Source organism: Silurus aristotelis (assembly GCF_946808225.1).
Source record: "Silurus aristotelis genome assembly, chromosome: 6".
Taxonomy (NCBI): Eukaryota; Metazoa; Chordata; class Actinopteri; order Siluriformes; family Siluridae; genus Silurus; species Silurus aristotelis.
Window position 1 is genome coordinate 5,113,592 of NC_139579.1, and position 14,610 is coordinate 5,128,201.

Genomic DNA, 14,610 nt, shown 5'->3' on the forward strand with positions numbered 1-14,610 from the left:
TTGAGGTCTAGAGCAGTCACCTTCCGTTCCATTCCAACCTATGTACACCATATCTTCACCGAAAAGTCTTTGTGCACAGGGGCATTGTCATGTTGGAACAGGTTTGGGTTCCATAGTTGAAGAGAAGGGACAATTTAATCATTGTGCATCCGACATATTTAACAATTAAGATAAGAAACACGTATGACTGTAAAAGACAGGAGTCCCAACACTTTTATCCACGTATTGGCCCTTTAAAAGGAAACCCAGCCATTAGGGTTGCACAAGCCAATGCACCCTTACTGCCGGTTGCCAAGCCCGGATAAATGGGGAGGGTTAAGTTAGGAAGGGCATCCAGCGTAAAACATGTGCCAAATCAAATATGCAGATCAGGAATCAGAAATTCATACCAAATCGCCCAAGGCCCGGGTTACTAACGACCGCCACAGGTATTGTTAGCCAACAGGGTTCCGGTTGACAGAGTAAGACAGAGAACATGTGGGAATGAGAGGAAGGGGAGGGGAGTGGTGCGGTTGCAGGGAGAAGAGGTGGAGAAGGTGGGGGAGTTCAGGTACCTGGGGTCAACAGTGCAAAATAATGGAGAGTGTGTTAGAGAAGTGTAGAAAAGAGTGCAGGCAGGGTGGAGTGGGTGAAGAAGAGTGATAGCAGGAGTGATTTGTGATAGAAGAGTATCTGTAAGAGTGAAAGAGAAAGTTTAGAGGACTGTGGTGAGACCTGTGATGTTGTATGGTTTAGAGACAGTGGCATTGAGTAAAAGACAGGAGGTGGAGCTGGAGGTAGCAGAGCTGAAGATGTTGAGGTTTTCGTTGGAAGTGACGACGATGGACAGGATTAGAAATGAGTTCATTGGAGGGACAGCGCATGTAGGATGTTTTGGAGACAAGGTGCGGGAGGCGAGATTGAGATGGTTTGGACATGTGCAAAAGAGGGACATGGGGTATATCGGTAGAATGCTGAGGATGGAGACACCAGGAAGGAGGAAAAGAGGAAGATCAAGGAGGAGGTTTATGGATGTGGTGAGAGAAGACATGCAGGTAGTTGGTTTGACAGAGGCAGATGTAGAGGACAGGGGCTATGGAGACGGAGCCGCTGTGGCGACCCCTAATGGGAGTAGCCAAAAGAAGAAGAAGATGATGATAAGACTGGCTCTTTAAAAGATGAGCATTTTCTATAGTTAATAACACACAAGGGAATAACCATTATTCCACACACAATCTTACCAGAACCATGAAGTGACACTTGAGGTCTTGTGACAGCTTCTTATTTAGTGGAATTTATATACAACTACTAATAAAAATAATATTTATTCTTCTTATTATAAGTATAAGTAGCATATTACTATAATGGCTTACTATTTGACTAAACCGTTGCTTAATTCTTTCTAAATAAAATCAACAGAAGACTCACTAGTGCTGTTAAAACCTGAAAACAACAGATGTACAGTAGAAAGCAGTGTTTTTCCATCACTAATCAGTCTCACTCACATAGATACACACATGACCAAACAGAAAAGATGCAAAATAGCTGTACAATTAATCCCTCAACTTAAAACCCAGATTGTTGCATTAGCTCTTTGGTGAATTCACATGTATAATAATCAACGTGTCACTGAAAGAAATTAATCGCATTAAATATGCACCTGCTGCTTACCGTATAGAGTTAAAAAAATAACATTTGTTATTTAAATAACAATGTTTTCAGCCTAATCTCGATCCGACGTGCAGTTAACCTACACTAAAATTTAAGTGCATTTCCCAACACTAAAAAAATTAAAAAAATTTAATATTAATCTGAGGTCAGTTTTTTTAAAGGTTCAATAAACAGCTAGAGTGTAAAACAAAAAATACACTCGTTACACTTTAAAATAAGGTTAGACAGACTGTTCTTTTTCTTTATTTCTTCTTTTTTTTTTTTTAGTTTTACACATTTCAACACCAAAGCAACACAGCATGAAACACTTCCCATTGCGAAAAGCCTCCTTACGTTTTTGTAGTATCAAGTTATGAATAACAGAACCGCCAATTAACACATTTATTCATTTATTCATTCATTTGCTATTCAAGAGTATTTACTTTATTCTGCTCAGGGTGATGGGAGATACTATGAAGCCTTTCAAGGAAAACTGACTTTCAAATCAATTACAGACGAGGTTTGTACAGATGCATTGGGAGTCTGATTTATTTAGCGAGAAATCCAATGAGCGTCAAATTTATTTGGAGTCTGATTTACTGGGAGCCAAATTCATTGGGAGTCTGATTTACTGGGAATCAATTGCATTGAGAGTCTGACTTATTGAGAGTTTGATTTATTGGGAATCAGATTTTTGGAGAGCCAATTTTATTGGGAGTCTGATTTACTGGAAGTCAGATTTATTGGGAATCAAACAACATCTGTTATTTGTGATGTAGCTGAGGTCAGAACCAGAAGACACAGACAAGCGGAAAATAGGGTCATTTCTGCTCCTTTTTTATTATGATTAATATTAAGAAAGTCTCATTTAAGCCACACGACACTGGATTTTAATGTAAGTACAGATAGATATTATTTCCAATGCTACACATCTACACATACAGATGACACAGTGGCATAATGTCTTACCCCCTGTAGGGCAAAATGAACACATTCATTGGTTTAACACATGCAGTGCTGAATTAACTTTTACTGCACTGAATTACCAACTAGCGTTTAACCGCTATCGTGTTGAACTACTTCATGCTACTGCATTGAATTAACACATTGAAGTCAGTGAGCAGTTCCTCTTTTGAATTAAATAGGCAATGCTTAATTAGCTTATATAACACCTACATCACTGAATGAACCGAGTTTTATCACATCATGTGTTTCAGTTAACAACCGGCATGGATTAACACAAAAGTTCAATTTCTGGTTCTTTAAGCTCATCTTTCCCATTGATAAAAGCAGACTTTGAATGACAGCTCACCTTTTCTGCACAGGAAGCAAAGAGGGTGGGATCCATTCCAGACAATGAAGCTGCCAACACATGCCTTCAAAATTTGCCACTGCTACTTTTCACACACTGTGATTTAAAGATAGTAATTACCCCACAGATGTTTGGATCATCTCACCATACTTCCTGTGTAAAAGTGACAAATGATTTGTGCTGCCAGGAATACCAGGTATTTTTCATTCTCATTTTTTAGCACCAAAGCTGGGATAGTAAGTGTCCTTTCAAGCAAGCAATGTACAGCAATGTGCAAATAGTATACAGACAGGGGTTGAGAATTAAAGGTAAAGAATAAACCTTTATCTAATAAGGAAACATTTCATCTAAAATGACTCGGACACCTTTCAGTAAAGCATAAGTGCTCAGTAAATGATCTGCCTTTTTTTGAGATTGTTGAAAATCATATGATACGGGCTTCACACTTGCACATCTCAACGTCAGATAACGCTCTCCATCACTATCATTAAAAATAACAACTGAGGGAAAGCCTTTGGGAACAATGTTGTCGAGCAGACTAGTTTCACAGACTTTAGAATTCAATTCAATTATACATTTTATATAAATATATATAAATCCAACTCCTAAAGCAGTCCTGCATACATACTGAAGATCGATTGACTTTGGAAGCCACTGTCCAGCACCAACATGCCTGAAAAGGACCAGAAAATATTGCTTGCTCTTAAATCACAGTCCTACATGTTTTTTCTTTTGTTGTTTTTTACTGTTGTACACTTTATTTACAGGTTTGACCTTAAAGCTCCTGTCTTTCACTTGATATAATCCAAGTTCTATATATGATCCCACTCCATCACAATATACACAATGGGAGGGAAAGAAAGAATCATACCTGACTCCAAAAATCCCCCAAAACAGTTCTTTATATAAGTTATATATTGTACATTTCAACTTTAGAAGTAGAAACACTCAATTGAAAAGAGCAAAGCGAATCAAAATGGAGTAAAAATTGAGTTTATTATTAATAATACCAATATTAATATCAATAATTAATAGTAGTAACCATCTCAATATGAAGACCTATATAAAACCTGGTCATTGCATGCACTGATTTAAAAGATTACATCCAGAAATATATTTTGTTGCCAAATCACACCATGTTGAAAATGTGTGAAAGCCAAATCAGATCTCAATCAACAATCAATCAGAACAACCTGTTGCTTCTCCAGTTTCAAACCATTCTAAGAGAACAGGATAAATCCAAACATCCAGTCTAGATGTAGTGAGTTTATACGTTGGGTCCAAAGTTAATCCCAGTGCACACACAGTGTGTTCTTGTGTGTAGGGGGGAAAAATCCGAAAGCTTCAAAAGATGATCAAGAGCAAATGAATTCTTGTTATATTTCCATGCAAAACAACGGAGAGTCTCTAAAACAGAGGTAATGAGACCATTTGTGTCTTTTTTGTTCCTTTTCTCTCACTCACACACACACACACACACACACACACACACACACACACACACACACACACACACACACACACACACACACACACACACACACACACACACACACACACAAAGCTCCAGTCGAACAAAGGAAACCATCTCCTCTTTGTGCGCAACTTTGGGAGCGCCATCCTCGCCAAGCATGCAGAATTAAAAGTTCCACAAGATCCAAAGCAATTCGGTTCTTTTGTTCAAACCTATCCGAAGTGAATCATCCAAAATAAGCTGATAATCCGGTTATTTCCATGCTGTAGATTTCCGTCCCGTTTCCACATTAAAAACAAAACTAACTTCCTGCGTTTGGAGGTTTCCTTGGTAATGTAGACACGGCGCTTTGTCTGCACGTGTGAACGGCGCACTTTAAACACGCCCCTTCTTCTGTTTTTTTTCTCAGAGCCACGCCCACTCAAATACATAATAAATACACAAACTCCACCACCTAACACACAATAAATTCGCGATACATACTCAAACTGCAACAAACAATAAATCCACAAAATTCACCAAACAACACACAATACACAAATTTAACCAAACAACACACAGTAAATACACAAACTTCACCAAACAGCACACTATAAACACACAAACACCACTAAACAGTACACATTACACACTTGCACAAACTCCACCAAACATCACACAATAAATACATACATAAACACAAACAAACAGCACACAATATATACATACACAAACTCCAACAAACAATACACAACGTACACACACACCAACTCTACTCAACAGCACAAAATAAATACACAATCTCCACCAAACTGCAAACAATAAATACAAAAACTCCACTAAACAGTACACAATAAATACATACACAAAATTCCCCTAACAGGACACAATACACACAAACTCCCCCAATCAGCGCACAATAAATACAAAAACTCCACCAAGCAACACACTACACACACTCACAAACTCCACCAAACATCACAAAATGAATACACAAACTCCACCAAACAGCACACATTAAATAAATACACAAACTCCACCAAACAGCACACAATACATACACAAACTCCACCAAACAGCACACAATACATACACAAACTCCACCAAACAGCACACAATAAATACACAAACTCCACCAAACAGCGTACAATAAATACATACACAAACTCCACCAAACAGCAAACAATAAATACATAAACAAATTCCACCAAACAGCACACAATAAATACCTACACAAAGTCCACCAAACAACACACAAAAAATACATACACAAACTCCACCAAACAGCACACAATAAATACCTACACAAAGTCCACCAAACAGCACACAATACATACACAAACTCCACCAAACAGCATACAATAAATACATACGCAAACTCCACCAAACAGCAAACAATACATACACAAACTCCACCAAACAGCACACAATAAATACACAAACTCCACCAAACAGCACACATTAAATAAATACACAAACTCCACCAAACAGCACACAATACATACACAAACTCCACCAAACAGCACACAATACATACACAAAGTCCACCAAACAGCACACAATAAATACACAAACTCCACCAAACAGCGTACAATAAATACATACACAAACTCCACCAAACAGCAAACAATAAATACATAAACAAATTCCACCAAACAGCACACAATAAATACCTACACAAAGTCCACCAAACAACACACAATACATACACAAACTCCACCAAACAGCACACAATAAATACCTACACAAAGTCCACCAAACAGCACACAATACATACACAAACTCCACCAAACAGCACACAATAAATACCTACACAAAGTCCACCAAACAGCACACAATACATACACAAACTCCACCAAACAGCATACAATAAATACATACACAAACTCCACCAAACAGCACACAATACATACACAAACTCCACCAAACAGCACACAATAAATACACAAACTCCACCAAACAGCGTACAATAAATACATACACAAACTCCACCAAACAGCAAACAATAAATACATAAACAAATTCCACCAAACAGCACACAATAAATACCTACACAAAGTCCACCAAACAACACACAATACATACACAAACTCCACCAAACAGCACACAATAAATACCTACACAAAGTCCACCAAACAGCACACAATACATACACAAACTCCACCAAACAGCATACAATAAATACATACACAAACTCCACCAAACAGCACACAATAAATAAACAAACTCCACCAAACAGCACACAATAAATACCTACACAAAGTCCACCAAACAATACACAATACATACACAAACTCCACCAAACAGCACACAACACATACACAAACTCCACCAAACAACATACAATAAAAACATACACAAACTCCACCAAACAGCACACAATACATACACAAACTCCACCAAACAGCACACAATAAATACATATACAAACTTCACCAAACAGCACACAATACATACACAAACTCCACCAAACAACACACAATAAAAACATACACAAACACCACCAAACAGCACACAATAAAAACATACACAAACTCCACCAAACAGCACACACTACATACACAAACTCCACCAAACAACATACAATAAAAACATACACAAACTCCACCAAACAGCACACAATAAAAACATACACAAACTCCACCAAACAGCACACAATACATAAATACACAAACTCCACCAAACAGCACACAATACATACACAAACTCCACCAAACAACACACAATAAAAACATACACAAACTCCACCAAACAGCACACAATAAAAACATACACAAACTCCACCAAACAGCACACAATACATAAATACACAAACTTCACCAAACAGCACACAATACATAAATACACAAACTCCACCAAACAGCACACAATACATACACAAACTCCACCAAACAGCATACAATAAATACATACACAAACTCCACCAAACAGCACACAATAAATAAACAAACTCCACCAAACAGCACACAATAAATACCTACACAAAGTCCACCAAACAATACACAATACATACACAAACTCCACCAAACAGCACACAACACATACACAAACTCCACCAAACAACACACAATAAAAACATACACAAACTCCACCAAACAGCACACAATACATACACAAACTCCACCAAACAGCACACAATAAATAAATATACAAACTTCACCAAACCGCACACAATACATACACAAACTCCACCAAACAACACACAATAAAAACATACACAAACTCCACCAAACAGCACACAATAAAAACATACACAAACTCCACCAAACAGCACACACTACATACACAAACTCCACCAAACAACACACAATAAAAACATACACAAACTCCACCAAACAGCACACAATAAAAACATACACAAACTCCACCAAACAGCACACAATACATAAATACACAAACTCCACCAAACAGCACACAATACATACACAAACTCCACCAAACAACACACAATAAAAACATACACAAACTCCACCAAACAACACACAATAAAAACATACACAAACTCCACCAAACAGCACACAATAAAAACATACACAAACTCCACCAAACAGCACACAATACATAAATACACAAACTTCACCAAACAGCACACAATACATAAATACACAAACTCCACCAAACAGCACACAATACATACACAAACTCCACCAAACAACACACAATAAAAACATACACAAACTCCACCAAACAACACACAATAAAAACATACACAAACTCCACCAAACAGCACACAGTACATAAATACACAAACTCCACCACACCGCACACAATACATAAACAAACTCCACCAAACAGCACACAATTAATACATACACAATGTCCACCAAACAGCACACAATACATACACAAACTCCACCAAACAGCACACAATAAATACCTACACAAACTCCACCAAACAACACACAATAAAAACATCCACAAACTCCACCAAACAGCACACAATAAAAACATACACAAACTCCACCAAACAGCACACAATTAATACATACACAAAGTCCACCAAACAGCACACAATACATACACAAACTCCACCAAACAGCACACAATAAAAACATACACAAACTCCACCAAACGGCACACAATACATAAATACACAAACTCCACCAAACCGCACACAATACATACACAAACTCCACCAAACAGCACAAAATACACACTTACACAAACCACACCAAACATCACATATCCAGTTGTTATAGAATAACTTGCTCTCAATGACAAAAAAAAGGGAAAAAAAAGCATTTACCTTTACCAACTTATTAGGAAGCAGGGGATCAGAGACGATTTTGATTTCAATATTTTATTGTACTTAAAGATTTCCTATATTAAAAAATGTGCTTGTATCTTTTTGATAAATCAATTGTAAAAAAAAAAAAAAGGATTTTCACCCTAACATACAGGCAACAGTCATGTTTTATTGCAAACTGTATAGCATTTACAACCAAGCCTGAGTGACAACCCATGCAATAAACAATATCTGAGAAAGAAATCTTATTTAACTCATGCAGTTATCATGCAGTTAAAACAAGTAAATACTCCATTTAACCACTAGATCAACTTCTACTATTATGGATTTTAACACACACTGGATTACATCCATCCAATCACACTTGGTGACTGCTATATCCCGGAAAGATCTATATCCTGAGAACCAAGATGCGAGGTGGGAACGCACCCAGAATGGGAATACAGTCCATGCAGGACCCCCATTCACACACATATTTACACACATGTAAGAATCATTGCCAATTCAATTACTAGCCCGTGTTTGGGAGGTGGGATCATACTAACTCCAAAAGGAATCCCACAGAGAGCATGCAAACTGAACCCTAGAGTTAGAAGATACAAGAAGGTGGAATGCCTTTAATAAATTACACATAGTGAATAAGTTTGTGAGATGACCTGCTGACCAGTGGTGGGCCATCAGTGCCAGCAAAGCCTTCTCTGCTGGAAAAAACACTATCAGAAGCACTGACCTACATTTACAAAATTTGTTCCATGAAATTTCAATTTATTCCCAACAGTTCATTCTCTTGGCTTAACTGCCTCCAATACGTGTATGTGGATGTTAGAGTTTTTGTCCAATCAGATTTCAGCCTCTATGTGCTGCCATGTCAATCTAATCTGCCCAGGACCTTCAAAGTCAGTACTGCTGGCCGTTTTACCATAGTCTCCATTAGAAATCTGTTTCATTAACCAATAAGATTTCATATTCTCCTTACAGGGCAGCAAACTGGCCCAGAATAGCATCAGCATCAACTTATGAGTCTGCATCTCTGGTGGGTAGGTTGTATTTTATTTACATTTGAATGTTTTTGTCATGTTATTACACAGATATTGATTCTGAGCTGCTCCAGATGATGTAGGTGGCACAGTTGTGGTTGTAGTGTAGAGGTTTGGAGTCTTCTTAACTGGGTTTTTTGCTTTAGTAAAATGGTTTTCACCTTCCATATGTGGAATGCCTCTCTCTCTCTCTCTCTCTCTCTCTCTCTCTTACAGAGATCTATAATCTCAAGATCTCAAGACGTAAAGAAAAGTATAAAACACGCTCAGTCTTTTCTTCACGTCTTGAGATCTTGAGATTTTTCCTTGATACACGTTGAAATTGAATGTTAGATCTGATTCCGATCCAACTGCAGTTCAAATGTATACTGTATATCTTAGTATAGCCAGTAGTAGTAGTAATTATGTAGTTATGACTCAGTATGTCAAAATTTGTTAACAAATTTGTAACTATTATGTCTCAAATCTCTTCACACCTCTTGAACTTCCTCTTCAAACCTGATTTAAACACACAGAGAAGGAATAAATACATTCACCAAAAACCACACAATATACAATAAATGTTAAAACTCCACCAAACAACAGACAATAAATACACAAACTCCACCAAACAACACACAATAAATACACAAACTCCACCAAACAACACAAAATAACTACACAAACTCTACCAACCTGCAAACAAGACATATAAGAACTCCACCAAACAGCACATAATACACACAAACTCCACCAAAAATCACAAAACAAATACACAAACTCCACAAGCTGCAAACAATAAATACAAAAACTCCACAAAGCAACACAGTACACACACTCACAAACTCCACTAAACAGTCCACAATAAATACATACACAAACTCCCCCAAACAGGACACAATACACACAAACTCCACCAAACAGCACAAAATAATACACAAACTCCACCAAACAGCACAAAATAATACACAAACTCCACCAAACAGCACAAAATAATACACAAACTCCACCAAACAGCACAAAATAATACACAAACTCCCCCAAACAGGACACAATACACACAAACTCCACCAAACAGCACACAATACATACACAAACTCCACCAAACAGCACACAATACATACACAAACTCCACCAAACAGCACAACATAAATACACAAACTCCACCAAACAGCACACAATACATACACAAACTCCACCAAACAGCACACAATACATACACAAACTCCAACAAACAGCACACAATACATACACAAACTCCACCAAACAGCACACAATACACACAAACTCCACCAAACAGCACACAATACATACACAAACTCCACCAAACAGCACAAAATAATACACAAACTCCACCAAACAGCACACAATACATACACAAACTCCACCAAACAGCACAAAATAATACACAAACTCCACCAAACAGCACAAAATAATACACAAACTCCACCAAACAGCACACAATACATACACAAACTCCACCAAACAGCACACAATACATACACAAACTCCACCAAACAGCACACAATAAATACACAAACTCCACCAAACATCACAAAATAAACACACAAACTCCACAAAACATCACAAAGTAAATACACAAACTCCACAAAACATCACAAAATAAATACACAAACTCCACCAAACAACACAAAATAAATACACAAACTCTACCAACCTGCAAACAAGACATATAAAAACTCCACCAAACAGCACATAATACACACAAACTCCACCAAAAATCACAAAACAAATACACAAACTCCACAAGCTGCAAACAATAAATACAAAAACTCCACCAAGCAACACAGTACACACACTCACAAACTCCACTAAACAGTCCACAATAAATACATACACAAACTCCCCCAAACAGGACACAATACACACAAACTCCACCAAACAGCACAAAATAATACACAAACTCCACCAAACAGCACACAATACATACACAAACTCCACCAAACAGCACACAATAGACACAAACTCCACCAAACAGCACACAATACATACACAAACTCCACCAAACAGCACACAATACATACACAAACTCCACCAAACAGCACACAATCAATACACAAACTCCACCAAACAGCACACAATACATACACAAACTCCACCAAACAGCACACAATACCTACACAAACTCCACCAAACAGCACACAATACATACACAAACTCCACCAAACAGCACACAATACACACAAACTCCACCAAACAGCACACAATACATACACAAACTCCACCAAACAGCACAAAATAATACACAAACACCACCAAACAGCACACAATACATACAAAAACTCCACCAAACAGCACACAATAAATACACAAACTCCACCAAACAGCACACAATACATACACAAACTCCACCAAACAGCACACAATAAATACACAAACTCCACCAAACATCACGAAATAAACACACAAACTCCACAAAACATCACAAAGTAAATACACAAACTCCACAAAACATCACAAAATAAATACACAAACTCCACCAAACATCACAAATCAAATACACAAACTCCACCAAACATCACAAAATAAATACACAAACTCCACCAGACAGCACACAATAAATACACAAACTCTACAAAACATCACAAAATAAATACACAAACTCCACCAGACATCACAAAATAAATACACAAACTCCACTAAACATCACAAAATAAATACACAAACTTCACCAAACAGCAGTGCCACTGATCCGAACACACAGAGAAGTAATAAATACATTTAGAGACCCATTTCTCTCACCACCACCACCCCAAATCACCCCCACGGCATCGCATATAGTTGCTCATGGGTTGCAATGCTCTCATGGGTCCCCTTACCCTCCCAAACACACACACACACACACACACACACACACACACACACACACACACACACACACACACTGTCTGGGCCTTTTTTTCATAATATATGCCCATTACCTTGTCCTGCCAACCCTAATGATCTTGTCTGATGACTCAAAGGTAATTAGAAACGCTTTGACGCCGCTCTACAGCAACCCGACCTGAACACGGCTTACATAGAGCTGAATTATGACTTCGGTTTTATGAATTAAAATCAAGTGTATTCACTAATATGTCCTTTTTTTGTTGTTTGGTTTGATTTTCCTGCACATGTCTGATCCACTGTTTGCTTCACCAATTTAATATTCCTTGCAAATGTAATCAGGGTCAATGATTTTTTTTTATTTTTTTATTATTAACAGTATATCAGTTGTAAAGCATAGATAAATTTAAAGCAGAGATAAATAATATTGAATATTATTAGTGTAAATTCAGAGCAGGCCACGCCCCTTTTCCTCTGAGCACACCATAGATTGCAAATGAAGCCCTGATTAATATGCGGAACATGTTTTGATAAACAAATTAGGGCTAATGAATGTATTGACAGGTTGTATGCATGAAGTAAAACGTTATTACCATTCAGTATATGTCAGATGTTTAAACCTGCATGAGACCGTGTGAGAAGATAAAGTATGAGCACTTATGTAGATAGGATGAGACTCTTGTGAGAACATCGAGATGCATTAAAGTGAGAGAAACAACAGGAGTTCAGTTCCAGCTGATTTTATTTCCTTCTGGAAAAAAGACAGGTTTTTTTTTGTTGGGTTTTTTTTTGTTTATTTTTTTATACAGAGGTCTGACAGGCAGTGACTTGACACAATTGGCTGGCTTTGAATTCTCTACTCAAATGTGATATGGTATGGCAAGACAAACAATATTGTACACAGCATATTGCACAAAATGAAACAATATTAAAAATGTATATAGGCCTATTTATCCCAAAAAAGTCATGAACAACAACTTTAAACAGAGGGACGTATAAAGATATATGTTCAAAGTGCCTGGCGGGGCATCTGTTTGCCACACAAAGCACACAGTCTTTTTACTTTATTATACAATCAATGTACATTAAAAATAATAATAATAATAATAATAATAATAATAATAATAATAATAAAAGGAAAGAAAAGAAACTCTTCACGTCGATCCTTTTGCCTTAAACACGACAGCTCTACGTGAACCTGAATTCTTTTTTTTTTTCTTTTTTTTTTCCTTTTTTCCAAAATACGAAAACGCTAGTCGCCATGCCGTAACATACTAAAAACGATTAGCTACATTTAGCCAACAAGTAGAAAAAGATTAAATATCCTTGTAACATTTAGGAGTGAAAGCATTACTTCATGAACTCAGAGGCATTTTAGAGCGTGTTCAAATTACATCCAGTGGTTTTTTTTTTTTTAGTTTTTTTTCTTTCTTTTTTTTAAATGACGGATTCACTGATTCAAAGCACAAAGAAATCCTCAAAAAAAAAAAAAAAAAAAAAAAAAAAAAAGGAAACAGTATTTCCCATAAGGACACTGATGTTTCCGCTACATACAGTCTCGTTTGCATGGCTGGTTGAGAAATTGTAATGGTGTGTCTTCGAGAAAGCTGCGGATCGACACTGTAAACAGATTGTTTTGTTCGTTTTTTTGTTTTTTTGTTGGTTTTTCCGAGACAAAAAATCTTAATTGTACAAAAATACACGTAGAAAATAACAGCAACGGTTCGTCGTCTCGCGTCCAGTAAAATGACATGATGCAGTTTTCTAGCCCTTGAGAAAAAACTGAGACGTACATGTTGCATCTGGAGTCTACGGGACAAGACAGATTGGTTTAACTGTAGACAGGGGGGGAGGGGAGACAGCAAACAAAACAAACAAACAAACAAAACAAGTAAACAAACAAAAAAACCCAGACATGCTAATGTGACTAACAGTGAAACCAATAGCCACCAATTAGCATGATGTAAAAGATGCTAGCTGCTGGTTATCATCATCATCATCAGCATCAATAACAACAACAACAACAACAACAAAATCGTTTTTTTGCATGAAAGCAAACAAAAGTATGCAGCAAAATTGAGCATTATAAATACATTGGTATAAAATT

The 14,610-nt window shown here is 37.1% G+C and overlaps 1 long non-coding RNA gene across 1 annotated transcript; it reads right to left on the minus strand.

Annotated features, from left to right (window-relative positions):
• Window positions 1-3,918: 3,918 nt before the first annotated feature.
• LOC310728211 lies at window positions 3,919-4,773 on the minus strand. The gene is made up of 2 exons (XR_014534209.1): window positions 4,446-4,773; window positions 3,919-4,389 (listed from the first exon to the last, which is right to left on the minus strand). It is a non-coding gene; the product is annotated as an uncharacterized lncRNA (long non-coding RNA).
• Between the last annotated feature and the right edge of the window lie 9,837 nt (window positions 4,774-14,610).